Source organism: Saccopteryx leptura, chromosome 6 (genome assembly GCF_036850995.1).
Source record: "Saccopteryx leptura isolate mSacLep1 chromosome 6, mSacLep1_pri_phased_curated, whole genome shotgun sequence".
NCBI lineage: Eukaryota > Metazoa > Chordata > Mammalia > Chiroptera > Emballonuridae > Saccopteryx > Saccopteryx leptura.
The window spans coordinates 96,493,412-96,507,024 of record NC_089508.1 but is presented as its reverse complement, the minus strand read 5'-3'; the positions used below and the strand labels follow the sequence as shown (position 1 = coordinate 96,507,024).

General features: G+C 31.2%; 1 protein-coding gene across 5 annotated transcripts in view; it reads left to right on the top strand.

Moving 5' to 3' along the window:
* The window catches only part of NOVA1 (NOVA alternative splicing regulator 1), a 163,396-nt gene that overhangs the window by 6,088 nt on the left and 143,695 nt on the right, over positions 1 to 13,613 (top strand). The window contains exon 1 of one of the 5 annotated variants that reach the window (XM_066342511.1): positions 3,561 to 3,639. The exons of the other annotated variants lie outside the window; for them this stretch is intronic. The gene's annotated coding sequence lies outside the window, so the exon portion shown is untranslated. Of the gene's footprint in view, positions 1 to 3,560; positions 3,640 to 13,613 lie in introns of those variants that run through there. 5 annotated transcript variants of the gene reach the window in all.

The window sequence follows — 13,613 nt, the reverse complement described above, 5'->3', positions numbered from 1 at the left end:
ATTATTCTATTATACAATACTGGAGATATTCATTATATCAGTCAAACAGGAATCTTTCATTATAGTCTTGGCATATATTTGTGTATATTTTATACTGTTTTAATATGTATAGTTTTCTTTCGTGATCCTAAGATTAAAATTTGAACTATTTCTAGATTTATTATATTTTAATTTTATCACTGTCCCAACTGTTGAGGTTTTTAAAAAAAATCACATACCATTTGTATGTTAATTTTTTTTTAATTATGAAAAAGCAGAATGTTAGTGAATTTTTATTTTAGTGATGGAAATATTCTAGACTGTCTTAATTTTGACATGGGGAAAATTCAGTGGCCACTTTAACCTTTAGGATTTGGATTGTAGAAGAATGAGATATATATATTTTATTCCAATATATATATTTGGAAATCAGAGGAGCTAATGAAGTTTAAAATAGATCAGTTCTTTTGTTTATATTATTAAAAGAAGAGTATTATGATATTGGCAGTACAATGTAAATACTTTTATTACAGCTTCCAAAAATTATAGTCTATACCCTTTGATCTTAGATTCAGATCATCTTAGAAATTTATTGGTATACATTTTAAGCTAAAATTAGTAGGTAAATAGAATTGTAACAAGTAGAAAGTCAAGTGCTATAATTTCTAATATTTTTCAGTATAATAGGATAGTTATTATTGCACTGTGCTATATACCTTTGATTTCAGTGTGATAAAGAGTTGCTAATAACATTTATCTTTAAACCTTAAAGTTGTAATATTTATATTTGTAATACCACTTATTATGGGTTACTTTGTATTTTATTTTTATATATTCTTAGTTGAATAAGGAACCATAATCTCTCATTTAGATATTAATACTTCTCTGAAAATTTACGGCAGTTTTAATTTTCTCATTTTAAGCAATAGGAAATCTTAACATATAAGATTTAATCTATATTAAACTTGTAGTTTCTGAAAGATAACTTTATACTTACATAAGCAAATGTTTTATGTCATGAGGTTTATAGAGAGATTGAATTAGCTTTAAAAATCTTAGCTGTTTATTTCATTCTAATGTTATATCTTATGTCATCCATTTAGTATGTAATAGAACATCATTAGTTTATAATGTCAATATTTTTACCAATTATATAGCAAAATGTTTTTAAAATTTGGTATTTTTGAAGCCTTCTGGATTTTTGGAAAATAGCTAATTTAAAATTTGTGAAATTGTAAGGGAATAAAATACGTCTAACAACATTGTCTTGCAAAATGCCATTCCCGAAGGATTTTAGGAACAGTTTGAAAACAGTGAACAAAATTGGTGAAATAGTTCAATATTTATGTTTTGAAGATGTTTTCTATAATTTACAAAGAAGAATAATGATCTGGTCTTGCGAACTATAAGGAATATTTGGTGTCACTAAAAACCCAAACAACAAATCACCAATTAAAAACTTGCTTATGTTATAGTCCTTTTGCTTTGTTTTGTTTTACTCTGGTTTAAAGAAATTAATATTCTTAAGCTCTTAAATGATACAAATAACATTTATTGAACAGAGTTATGCCACTTGTCAACTAAAAGTCAGCACTTAATGAACATTTTTTACCGTAGAGTTTAGTCTTAGTTGTTTCCAGTTTAGTGAAACTATGTTTTAAAGCATAACTTGTATGAGCAAGTGCAGCTTTTCAAAATAAAATTGGGGGAATGAGAGTGCGAGATTTGTGCTTGATTGCCATCTCATTTCCATCTTTGGATACAGCTCTAGCATAAAGTTAAACAACATCTGCAGAGATCTGACTGACAAACATCTCTCTGGGACTCATCATTGCAGCCTGCAGCAGGTGCATTCAGCTTTGCAGTCTTTTCCAAAAAGAGGTTAGTTTGTTCTAACATTTATCAGTAGACCAGTGGGAGCAAGTGACTAGAGAGAAGAGGTTGGTTGTCACTTGTCCAGTGCTGGAATACTACAGGTAATTGGACTGGACTGGTGGGAACCGAAGCAGTATGTGTCTCACATTGCACTGCAGCTGCTATGGAGCTTAATGAACCTGACCCTCAGAGACTGAAGTGTCATGGTATAAAATGCAACATGGAAGAACTGAAGCAGTACTTTTCAATAAGTACTTTCTGATGCTCAAGTTGGCAATAGTTCAGTTTTTTTCATCCTATTCTTTAAAGTGTCATTAGCTTTTCCATTTTTTAAATATGCAAGTATTTGAAACTAAAATAATTTTCTCATAAATCTGATAGAATCCACATAAAAGGAAGATGGGGAGGGGGCTTTAGGTATAGAAACAGAAATAACATAATGTTAGGTCAGAAGACATTAAATGTTCCTATTCCACAAGCATATTTTCAGATCATAAGGAAGTAGATATAAGTGGAAGTACATTGTAGTTCTTTTTGTTTTATTAACTTAGATTAACATTTATTCATTTATTTTCATTGGACAGATAACCCGTGTAAAATTAAATAGTAATATTTTAATATGGTAAGGGCTCTGGCAAGCAAACTTTGCTGAGTGTTTTGAAGTGTTCCAACAAATAAGGCAAGTATAACAGGTTTAAAATATTTTTAGGATTTTCAACGTAATATAGGAGTGCTGTTGAAATGGTTCTTTACTATATTTTATTATAAATTAAAATTTGATTAAGTAAAAACTCTGGAAGCATTAGTTTCTCATTTATTTATATTTAAAATTTCTTAATCTGTTTGAAATACTGACTTTACAAGTACACTGCCATGACATATATAGGTTTCTTGTGTGTTCTAATAGTATTCCCAATTAATATAGGTATCTCATCACTGCCCTATTTAATAATTGGTCCTTGAATATAGTTCCTAAGGTAAAAATGTTAAATTTTACAAGGTCTTATACTCTTTTAAAATAATTCAGAATTTTAAAATATCATTTGGAGTCTTTGCTAAACAGTTTTATAGGTTTGATTTGCCATGAGTTTTACTAATTGGAAATTTTTGGTATCCATTGAATATAACTTGTCAGTTACCCACGAGTAATGAAGTGTTAGAGCGTATGGAGTATTTTTGTAACTTATATACTTTTCTTGAACATTTTTTACCAATATTGCCAATAACTGTTTGATTTTAAAGCTATCATTTGTAAGAAAAGTCTATTAAATTTAAATTAGATTAAGTTGTGAATAAGTGGTAATTTATTGGTAATTATGGTAATGATGGAAATAAGATTAAAATAATTATCTCTAGGTATCAAGAGAATCATTCCTACATGTTCATAAACATAGTTAATTTTTCAGTCAAAATTTTATATTTTTGACACGGACTATTATTTTCTTACTAATTCTCATCAATATAAAAATCTTTAAAATTTCACATATATACTTCACTACTGTTTTTAAATTATTGATAATGATAGAAGAAACATTTTAAGATTACAAAGTAAAAAAAAATTATGTACACTGACAAATCTTTTGAGATTTTTCAATGTTTACTAAGTTTCAAACCACTACATGGATATTCTTTTCCATAACAAAACTGGATTATGAAAGCACAGAATATCTACACTCCATCATTGATCTTTTGCTGCTTCCTGCAGGGCCTGTCATAGCATCGTTGACAGGACCAGATGAAAAATGAAATCAGTATCTTGAGTTTTTTAACAGCAAAATGATTCAGGTAAGATTATTTGGTGTGAAAAATAAAAACATTACCATTCTAAACAAATTTTATTTATAACTTGATATATAAAATTGATATTTTTTTATTTCAAGACTTGTGTCTTACTGATGTTCAGTATATTTGTAATTTCTGATGAATTTTATTCTGAACTCAGTAATTTAAAAATTTTAGACTGTAATATTGCTTACTTTCTTTATGAAACTGAGCATACTTTTTGAAGAATAACTTTTCTTTCTATTTTAAAGACTTTTAAGAACAATTATAATGAAGGCCCCAAAATTCTTTTGCAGGATAAATTTTCAGAGTAGACTTATTAAGACATCAAATCCTGCATTCCCTCTAGGATATAATACATGCTGACTTTCAGTTGCTTCAATTTTTACAAATCATTCGTATCCTAAAGAGGAAAGTTGTGTTCATTTAAATTTTTAATTATTTGATACTCTAAGAATTAGATTTGGCAGTGACTCTATTTTAAGATCTAATAATTTGAGGGAAGAGCAGAATAGAAGGAATGGGGTAGTAAATATCATTAACACAAAATATAGTAGGGAATAATGGTATGTGTTTTTGTTTTATATTATTAGGTTTTTGAGAAGAACTGTAGCATTTCAATTTTTACTATATTCATTCTTGAAATCCATGTTCTGAATGAGTTAGTATTGGAAGCAAGTGAGCTCTTACTGGGAGACTGTTTATTCACAAACTTAGTCTTAATATTTGTATAACTCATTTTAATTTTTCTAATACTAATTTATGTCTTTTTAAAAAAATCATTAAAATACTTTTAAAAAACAAACCTGGTTTTATTTTTCAGTGTGAAATCTGTCTAGAATGTTTTCTCTTGTTAATTATATGTATTTATTGGAAGCTTTTAGGAGCCCAGATGTAGGCAGCTGTTTGGTCATTATGACTTGGAATTATTACAACACATTTTTTCTTTTTAAAGAAAAATGGGCAACTGTTGCTTTACCATAAAAAGTTGTGCTTTTATTTTGTCCTTTTGAGTTTTATTTTTTAAATTTCATACTATATAGCATCTCTGTCAGAGTATTAATGATGACACTGAGGAGTAGTGAAGAGACTTTCCCTTTAAAGGGATTAGAAAATCATGGAATCGTAGCACTAGATGAAAGGAATGGAGGTTAGATATAATCTCTTCTACCTTCATTTGACAGTTGAGAAAACCAAGATAGCAGTTTTAAATGAAAACAAAAAGTCTTGTGATGGGCCTTACTAACATCACTTGAAAAATTGAGTTACTTACTCTCCATTGGTGTGAAGGAATTTATGTCATCCTTCTTTCCTGCGCTATATCTTCAACGTCCAACCCAGTGCTTTAATAAACGTTGGCAGCACTTGAAATTTAAATGAATGTATATATTAAAGAATACAAATTTGAGGCTTCTTATGTGAAAGGCCCATGCATTATCAATACAGTGGATGTTAAAGGCAGTCCATCTTTTATTTTATTTATTTATTTTTTAATTTATTCATTTTTTTTTTTTTTTAGAGAGAGGAGAGGGAGAGACAGAGAGAGAGAAGGGGGGGGGGGAGGAGCTGGAAGCATCAACTCCCATATATGCCTTGACCAGGCAAGCCCAAGGTTTCATACTGGCAACCTCAGCATTTCCAGGTCAATGCTTTATCCACTGCGCCACCACAGGTCAGGCCGGCAGTCCATCTTTTAATCAGTTAAAACTTGGGGAAATGCAAGAAATTCTATTGTTTTTTCTTCTATTAATAAACACATTGTTTGATTTTTGCTTTAATAAAGCAGTGAATACCCCACCACCACCACCTGGCACGCAGCACCACTTTTGGGGGGAGGGGGAGTGGCTACGTTCTTCTGATTGAGGCCCAAGGAAAAAATTTAAAAAATTCAGCAGTGACTCATCCAAGATTTACTAGGTAGTCTATTTAGTATCATGCTTAATCCCCTACATTTTTATAAATTCTAATTTATTTTTTTAAAAGCTGGTTGAGAATAGTGGTTTAAAATAACCTTTAGTGTTTCTTTATCTGGCTGCTTTTCCTGCCCTTCCCTTCCCTACTACAATGGCCAGATTTTAACATATTTGTGGATGGTTATTTGCTTTCTTGGTGTGAAACTAGATGTAAAATGCTCTGAAAATCTTTCTCTGGGATAAGGGAGTAATAAGAAAGGTGAATTCTGGTCATAATAAAGTTTGATACTTATATAATGATAAAATTATATCTATAAGTCGAAACTACCTCTTTCAGTGGCAGGATCTTAAGAGAAGAGAGTAGACTTCAAAGAAGACTTCAAAGAAAGCTGAGAGGGTTTGAGGTTTGAATTTTAATTTGCTTGGTGTATAGGAGTAGAAGGTCATTTGAAACGGAGACAAAATGTATAGTCATGGAGATACAAAAAAATTTCTTGTATATTCAGGGGTGCAAAATTAATTTGGTATTACTAGGATAAAAAGTATATTGCTGTGGAGGGAGAGTAGGTATAGGGAGATACTACAGATATTTGTGTAAATAAGAGAAAATGATTACATATGAGAAAGGAGAAGGTTTGAAAAATGTTCATCCTTGGGAGATATTCATTAGCAGAAATTCTTTTAAAGATAAAGTACATTTGTGTAACTATGAAGTGACTGATAGTAGTACTGTAATTAAAATATGTGTCTACTTGTATAAATATAAATAGTGACACTTGTACTTTGAAGGAAGGATTGATCTAGTTATCTAAAAACAGTTGAGCTGTATGTAGATTGAGGAGTCTGGCTTTCTGCTTAGGCCATCTAAGTAGAATTAAAGAGAAGAGTAAGTTTAGAGAGGAAAATATTAAGGATACTGAAAAAGATGTAAAGAAATATGAGAGCTGGTTTTTTTGTTTGTTTGTTTGTTTTGTTTTTATTAAGAATGTATGTGCCAAGTGTAGAAGAGAAGCGTGAGGATGTACCTAGAGAGGACGGATGTCTGGAGAATGTTTTGCTGTAATCAGGAAGCTTTGGAGGAAAATCTTTAGTTTAACATTTGTTCACTTTTACATGTCTTGTTGGCTATGCAGCTGCCTTTGAAGTTAGAGACTTGATGGTTTCTTTTACTAGTTTTAATCTGCTTTTGATTTGTGGCTGTTTAGAATCATATAGCTGATAAAATTTTTCTTGTTTTTTAAAAGTGTATGGATACCTAGTCCTTTGTAGCTTTCTTGTCATGTGAACAGATAGACTCATTTTCAGTTGGATGAAAATTAGTGATTTGACAGTGTATACATTTCTTTAGGTGGGACTTTGATCCTGTTCAAACACTGAAGTTTTGTTATGATAGAAACATTGATATGTGCTATATCAGTGAAAATGAAAATCGAAGCTTACTCATTGTTGGTGGATTCTCTGTTACGTAATTGTTTTATTTGGAATTTCAGTTGATCATTGAGATTCAGCAGGATTCTCCATTATTGATAAATATTTCATATAAGAGTCACTCAATACTCTAATTCAGATGAGTTTAAAAAATACTTTGAAAAATATGGCATGGTCTTTCCACTTATAAAATGAGATTTAAAGTCTCTCCAGCATTTTATACAGATTTATGAAATGACTGGATAGTTGTATAAGAAACATTAAAAAATTGAACCAAAGTGACATAAAGTACCAGATGGGTATTTGAAATAAAAATATTCACTGTGTAATCTTTTTATGCACTTATAGTTCAGTAATACCAATTATATAACTCAAAGCATAAGCAAAGTCTCAGTGCTTTTATTGATAAGTGTAACATGGTATGATATCATGACTTGTTCTTTTTTTTTTTCAATAACTTTTTACATTCTGTGTTATTTTGTATTAGTTCAGGTGTACACAATAATGGTTAGACAATCATGTACTTTACAAAGTGGTCCCCCAGTTTGGAGAACCTACCTGACCTCATACATGGTTATCACAATATCATTAACTATATTATGTGATTATTTAGTACATACCCTTTGTACTTAATCCTTTTCCCTCTTTCACTAAACTCCCAAGCTCCTCCCCTCTGGCAACTGGTGAGTCAGCTCTCTGTATCCATGAGTCTGTTTCAATTTTGTTCCTTTATTTAGTTTGGATTCTACATATAAGTGAATATGACTTGTTTTTAAAAGGCTAAATAATATAGATGACTGCAAACATGTTTTGCAGTTGATACAATTCTCTTTGAGAAATATTTTGAAGAAATTTTGGGTTTGAAATTTTTCAAACATTTGTTTAAATTTACCAAACATCTATGAATTCTGCCTTTAGCATGCTATATTATTTTTTATTTATACATCTCTCAACTGAGAATTTCCAGCTATCTTTTCTTAACAGTAATATTTTAATTTTATTCTTGTGAAGTGTTTACCTATTTTGTTTAGGAAAAGTAATGTTTCTCTCAAAGCTTTATCACATTTTTACCTACACTGATGTATTTGATGTCTTGTTTAAAAACTAGAATGACTCTGGATATGAAAACACAACTGTGATAATAAGCTGGATATGCCATATGTGGCAGATTAGGTTGGCATGTATCTCAAATGGCATGTTTAATGTATTGTATTACTAATACTAGTAATTTTACAATGGAAGGCTGCTACTTTTATTATACAGTCTCCGCTAGTGGGTTTAGGAAGCTGACAGACAGACCCTTTACTTTGTAAATCCCTGTTTTTACCTCTTTAAAATTTTTTTTTTGCTGTTGGAATTATCTACATGGGATCTTAGTAACCAACTTATTCTCTGAAATTTGTAGAAATGAGAACTTTACAGATAGTATATAGTTAGATGATTATGAATAACCATATATACTGTATTTTTATTAATGTTAATAGATTTGGTTTGGCCCAAAATGTTTAGTAAAATAAGAAATTAAGAATGAAGTCAGTATTTTTATTTTGAGTAAAAATACATATGTTGATAGGAAGAACATCAAGGTTCTTTAGTCTTGGCAGTAAAGACGAAGTTAGAAAGGTCTAGTCAGATCACTATGATAATACTATAATCATAATTTTTATGAGGAAAACATGCTTTGGATATTACACAATAAGGTTTATTAAGCAAACTATAATAGATATTGCTCTCATGACAGACTGTTCAAATTTGAAATCATATTTCAGCTTTCTTGGATATATATTTTTTTCTTTAATTCTTTAAAATGTTGTTGTTATCAAAGATTTTTTTAAAGGCCCTTCAAATAATTCAATAGGCTGCATTAAAAATAAATTGAAACTGTAATGTGGCAGGGATAATTTAACTACTTAAAATGTATAGGACAAATAAGATACTGTTTGAAGAAAATTTTGAAGAAATTTTGTGTTTGGGAAATGTTTCAAGTAACAGTTATCTAAATCTAGTATCTTAAGAGCCAAGCTCTGAATTTCTTCACGTGCATATTTAAATGATGTCTGTAACTGTTAGTGGGAAAAATGATTGTCTTTTTAAAAGTCTAAAACCATATAACTAAAAGTTACTAAATATTAGTCACGACTTAATTAGATCTTACATTTCTGTCACTTTAATTGTTAAAATATCAATGTGGGCAGGAATTTTTATTTATTTTTTACAGTTGAGGGAAATAAGTGAAATTTAAAATGATTTGTAGTATAGCAAATTAGTGCATCAGAGTACTTATAAATTTGAATTCAGAAATATAGTATTCAAAATTTAATAAATATTTACTGAACTCTGTTGGTCCATTGCTAAGAAATAGATATTTTTGATGGCTTGATAATTCCCCCCCATTCATATGGAAATGGTACACATTTGATTTTTACTAAGGAAAGCAAAACTGTAGTAATTAAATAAATGGAGTTATAAAAACAAGTTTCTGTCCTGACTTAACCCCTATAAACATAGAACCTTGATATCATCTATGTATTTTCCATCTTCATATTGATATTAGACTTCTAAGATAGTTTAAAATTTTGCCTTATTCAAGAGATTAATTTATTTACATGAAGTTATTCAATATTAGCACAGTAAGATTTTGTCTCTTTTTAAATAATACATATATAACCACTAAAGAGATTTGTTAAATTATAGAGAAGGTTTGAAAGGTCTAGTCAGCTAGCTATGGTAATACTGTAATCAGAATTTTTATGAGGAAAATGTGCTTCAGATATTACATGGTAAAGTTTATTAAGAAATTATCAAATTAAGTTCAATACTTTGTAATGTGTTCTAAATATATGAGATGGACTACAAGTTTCCCAGAGAATGTAGTGTCCGACAGTGGAGTTTAAATCTGAGCTCTCACTTACTAGGTGTATGATCAAATAATTTAATCTTTTTGGACCTGTCATTTTTTCATCTGAATAATGGGGATATTAGTACCTTTTTTGTAGTTATAAGTTGTTTGTCTAGGTACTCCAAAAGAAAAACATGTAAAAGCATGTCACATAATTCCTGATGTATAATAACATTTTGTGCTATCCTTTTTTATCTCTTTTTATGCATGTTTGTAATTTAATAATACTAAATTTATCTTAATGTAAAGTAAATTGTGTTAATATAGCCCTAAGAAGGAAAACATTGTTATAAAGATTCTTTTCAAAAACTTTTTTTCCTCACAACTGATTGTTATAAAATGCAGGTTATGCAAAGAAAGTTAAAGCAAACCTCTTTTCTTTTTACTCTATTTAAGATAAGTGATATAAAAGATGTATATATTCTTTTAGACTTTATAAGTGCCTATTTATACAGATTCATATTTTCGCAGATAACTACAAGTGATATTTTGTTACTTATAAGAATGAGTTTTCAGTAACTCAACTCTCATTTAATAGATTTGTAAAGCTTCTAAATAGTCTAAGGTGTCCTTCCAATATCAGCTGTGTAGACATTTTTACTTGAACAGCATAAAAATGTGTTCTATGATACCCTTGGAGATAGGCAGGGCTTTGTTCTTTACCCATATAGTTGAGATGAAAACTTGGAACGTGAATTTATAATACCGAAGTGCATTATAATCAAAGCTTGTTTGCATTAAGATTTTTGAAAATTAACATAATTAATTCCACTTTTTTTTATCCTTATACATGAATATAAAACATTAAAATATTGATCAGAGCTTTAATGGGAATAAATTGGGTAGATTATAGAATATTTATTACTTATTTTTAGGATCTTTTTCAAGACACAAGACTTCTGAAACTCCTTTCTATGTTAGTCAAAAAGAGAGTCATATTGTATTAAGTGATGAAGCTAATTGTTTAATAATATAGGTGATGATTCACAAACATAGAACCTTATATCATCTATGTATTTTCCAGCTTCTTTTAGCTCAATTTTTTTGCTCTGTGAAAGCTTTATGCATTTTAATTCATGTTCCTCCAACTTCCATGAAAAATCTAAGAAAATTTAATGGTGTAGTTTTACTAAGAGTGTCTTTTAAGGGTCATGGTTTATTACATACTATTCTTTAACAAGTATTCATTATTTTCCAAGAGTTGTTGCAAAAGTTTTTGATTTGCATTATGGTAAAATTGTTCTTTATGATGTGTTTATATATTTTAATAATCAATGTATAAATTTAATGCTGTATTCAGATGCTTTACATACTAAACTTTTATTTTATATTTAAGATTCATCTAATTATATCAAGAACAACTACATACGATTTTGTTTTGTGTGAAGTGCCCTTAAGGACAATAAATGTAATTAAAATCATATTGATTCTGGAGCTGTTTTGTAGGAAATATAAAATCTGAGTTAATATCTGTCATAGTATAGAGTAAACCAATTTTATGTTTAGAATGTTGCACATATGAATATATAAGAATACTAGATGCTATAGGAAAAAAAGTGAGAAACTTTAAAAAAATTGTTTTAGTGAGAGGTGGGGAGGCAGATACAGATTCCTGCATGCACCCTGACCGGGAGGGATCCACCTGGCAAGCCAACTTGGGGGCGATGCTCTGCCCGTCTGGGACCCTTGCTCTATTGCAACTGGAGCCATTTTTTAGCACCTGAGGCAGTGGCCATGGAGCCATCCTTAGCGCCCAGGGCCAACTCCCTCTAATCGATTCATTGCTTCTATAGAAGGGGAGGAGGAGGAGAGAGAGATAGAGAAGAAGTAGAGGGGGAAGGATGGAGAAGCAGATGGGCACTTCTCCTATGTGCCCTGACTGGGAATCAAACCCCGGACATCAACATGCTGGACCAACACTCTACCACTGAGCCAAAGTGAGAAACTTTGCTAAATGTCATTTGATATTGTGGGCCTAGTCTTTGAAGTAATGCATTTATTCCTGGTGACTTCAAACTTGTAGAGATTAGAGTGAAGTCTGATTGGAATGACAGCAAAATTTCAAGTTGGTAGTTTATAAAAGTGGAATCCACAGTGTGTCCGTAAAGTCATGGTGCACTTTTGACCTGTCATAGGAAAGCAACAAAAGACGATAGAAATGTGAAATCTGCACCAAATAAAAGGAAAACTCTCCCAGTTCATACCTATTCAGTTCAGTTCAATGTGGGCTCACGCACAAATTTTTTAGGGCTCCTTAGGTAGCTATCCCGTATAGCCTCTACAGACTCATCACTGACTGATGGCCTACCAGACCGGGGTTTCTCCACCAAACTGCTGGTTTCCTTCAACTGCTTATCCCACCGAGTAATGTTATTCCTATGTGGTGGTGCTTTGTTATAAACGCGCCGATATTCACGTTGCACTTTGGTCACGGATTCGAATTTAGTGAGCCACAGAACACACTGAACTTTCCTCTGTACCATCCACATCTCGACTGGCATGGCCATGGGCTGCTCTGCTGTATACACGGTGTTATGTCATCATCTGCACAAGCTGCCACCTCATCCTACAGAAACTGGGAGGCTTTTTCTTTTATTTGGTGCAGATTTCACATTTCTATCATCTTTTGTTGTTTTCATGTGACTAGTCAAAAGTGCACCATGACTTGATGGACACACTGTATGGCCCTTTGAGTCGTATAAATGTTCATGTACGTCTCCGTGCCTCCTGACTATCCAGAGTACATTTGATTTATTTTAAAAATGTGTAAGGCAACATTATAAAAAGGTATGTGCTTCTTGTTTCCATAAGTTGATTATCAAACAAACATGATTTTAAGTTAATAAAACTGTAACTGGAACTAATTTCATTTTTTGAAAAACACTCCTGGGAGTCAGCGAGCATGAAAAAAACACACTACTCAAAGGATTAGTCTAGAGTAGAAATGACTTAGGTTTATCTCTATATTAGTGTATGGTTTTAGGACATAGAGGAATTAGGGACAGGTTGTGAATGCTGAAAATAACCCCAGCTTTCTTCTCACTTGTACCATTTTCACTTCTTTGGAACTAATATGGTAGCCTACGCAGTGATGATGAGTTAAAGAATCAATTCCAAAACAGTCCTATATTTCCCTGGTTGATTATTTTATGTCCGATTTCACAGAGAAAATTAAATTAAATTTTATAAGCTCCCAACCACCAGATTTAGCCACCTAACTACATCAGCATCTATCCAGTTTGTATTTTCTCTTATTATTTTAATAAACTTTTCCTGCCTCTAGCAAAGGCCGGTCCCGTACTTTTATTCTAGATTTTATTCCATCTTAGCTACTCAGATATCTGTGGGGAGTTTTTCCCCCCTCATCTTTAAACATTATCAATTTTTTCTCCTCTTATTTTCTTTCAGTTATTTCTCCAATGTTAAAACAAAAAACAATTTGTCCTTACCTTACTTTCTGTTCCAGTCACTATGCCAATAATAGTCAAGTGCCTTAAACTAGTCTATATTGGTGCTGTTCCTACTTCCTCTCCTCTTATTTTTTTGTTTTAAAGCCATTCCAATAAGGATTTTGGCTCGTTAAAACTGCTTTTGGCAGGATCTGGTGACTTCAGTGATGATAATTCAGTGGTCGGTTCTTAGTGCTCATCTTTCTGTGCCAATCTGAAGCAGTGGACAGTTATCATCGCTTCCTGTTTGAAACGTTTTATTTTGCTTTCAGCACACCTCTGTCTCAC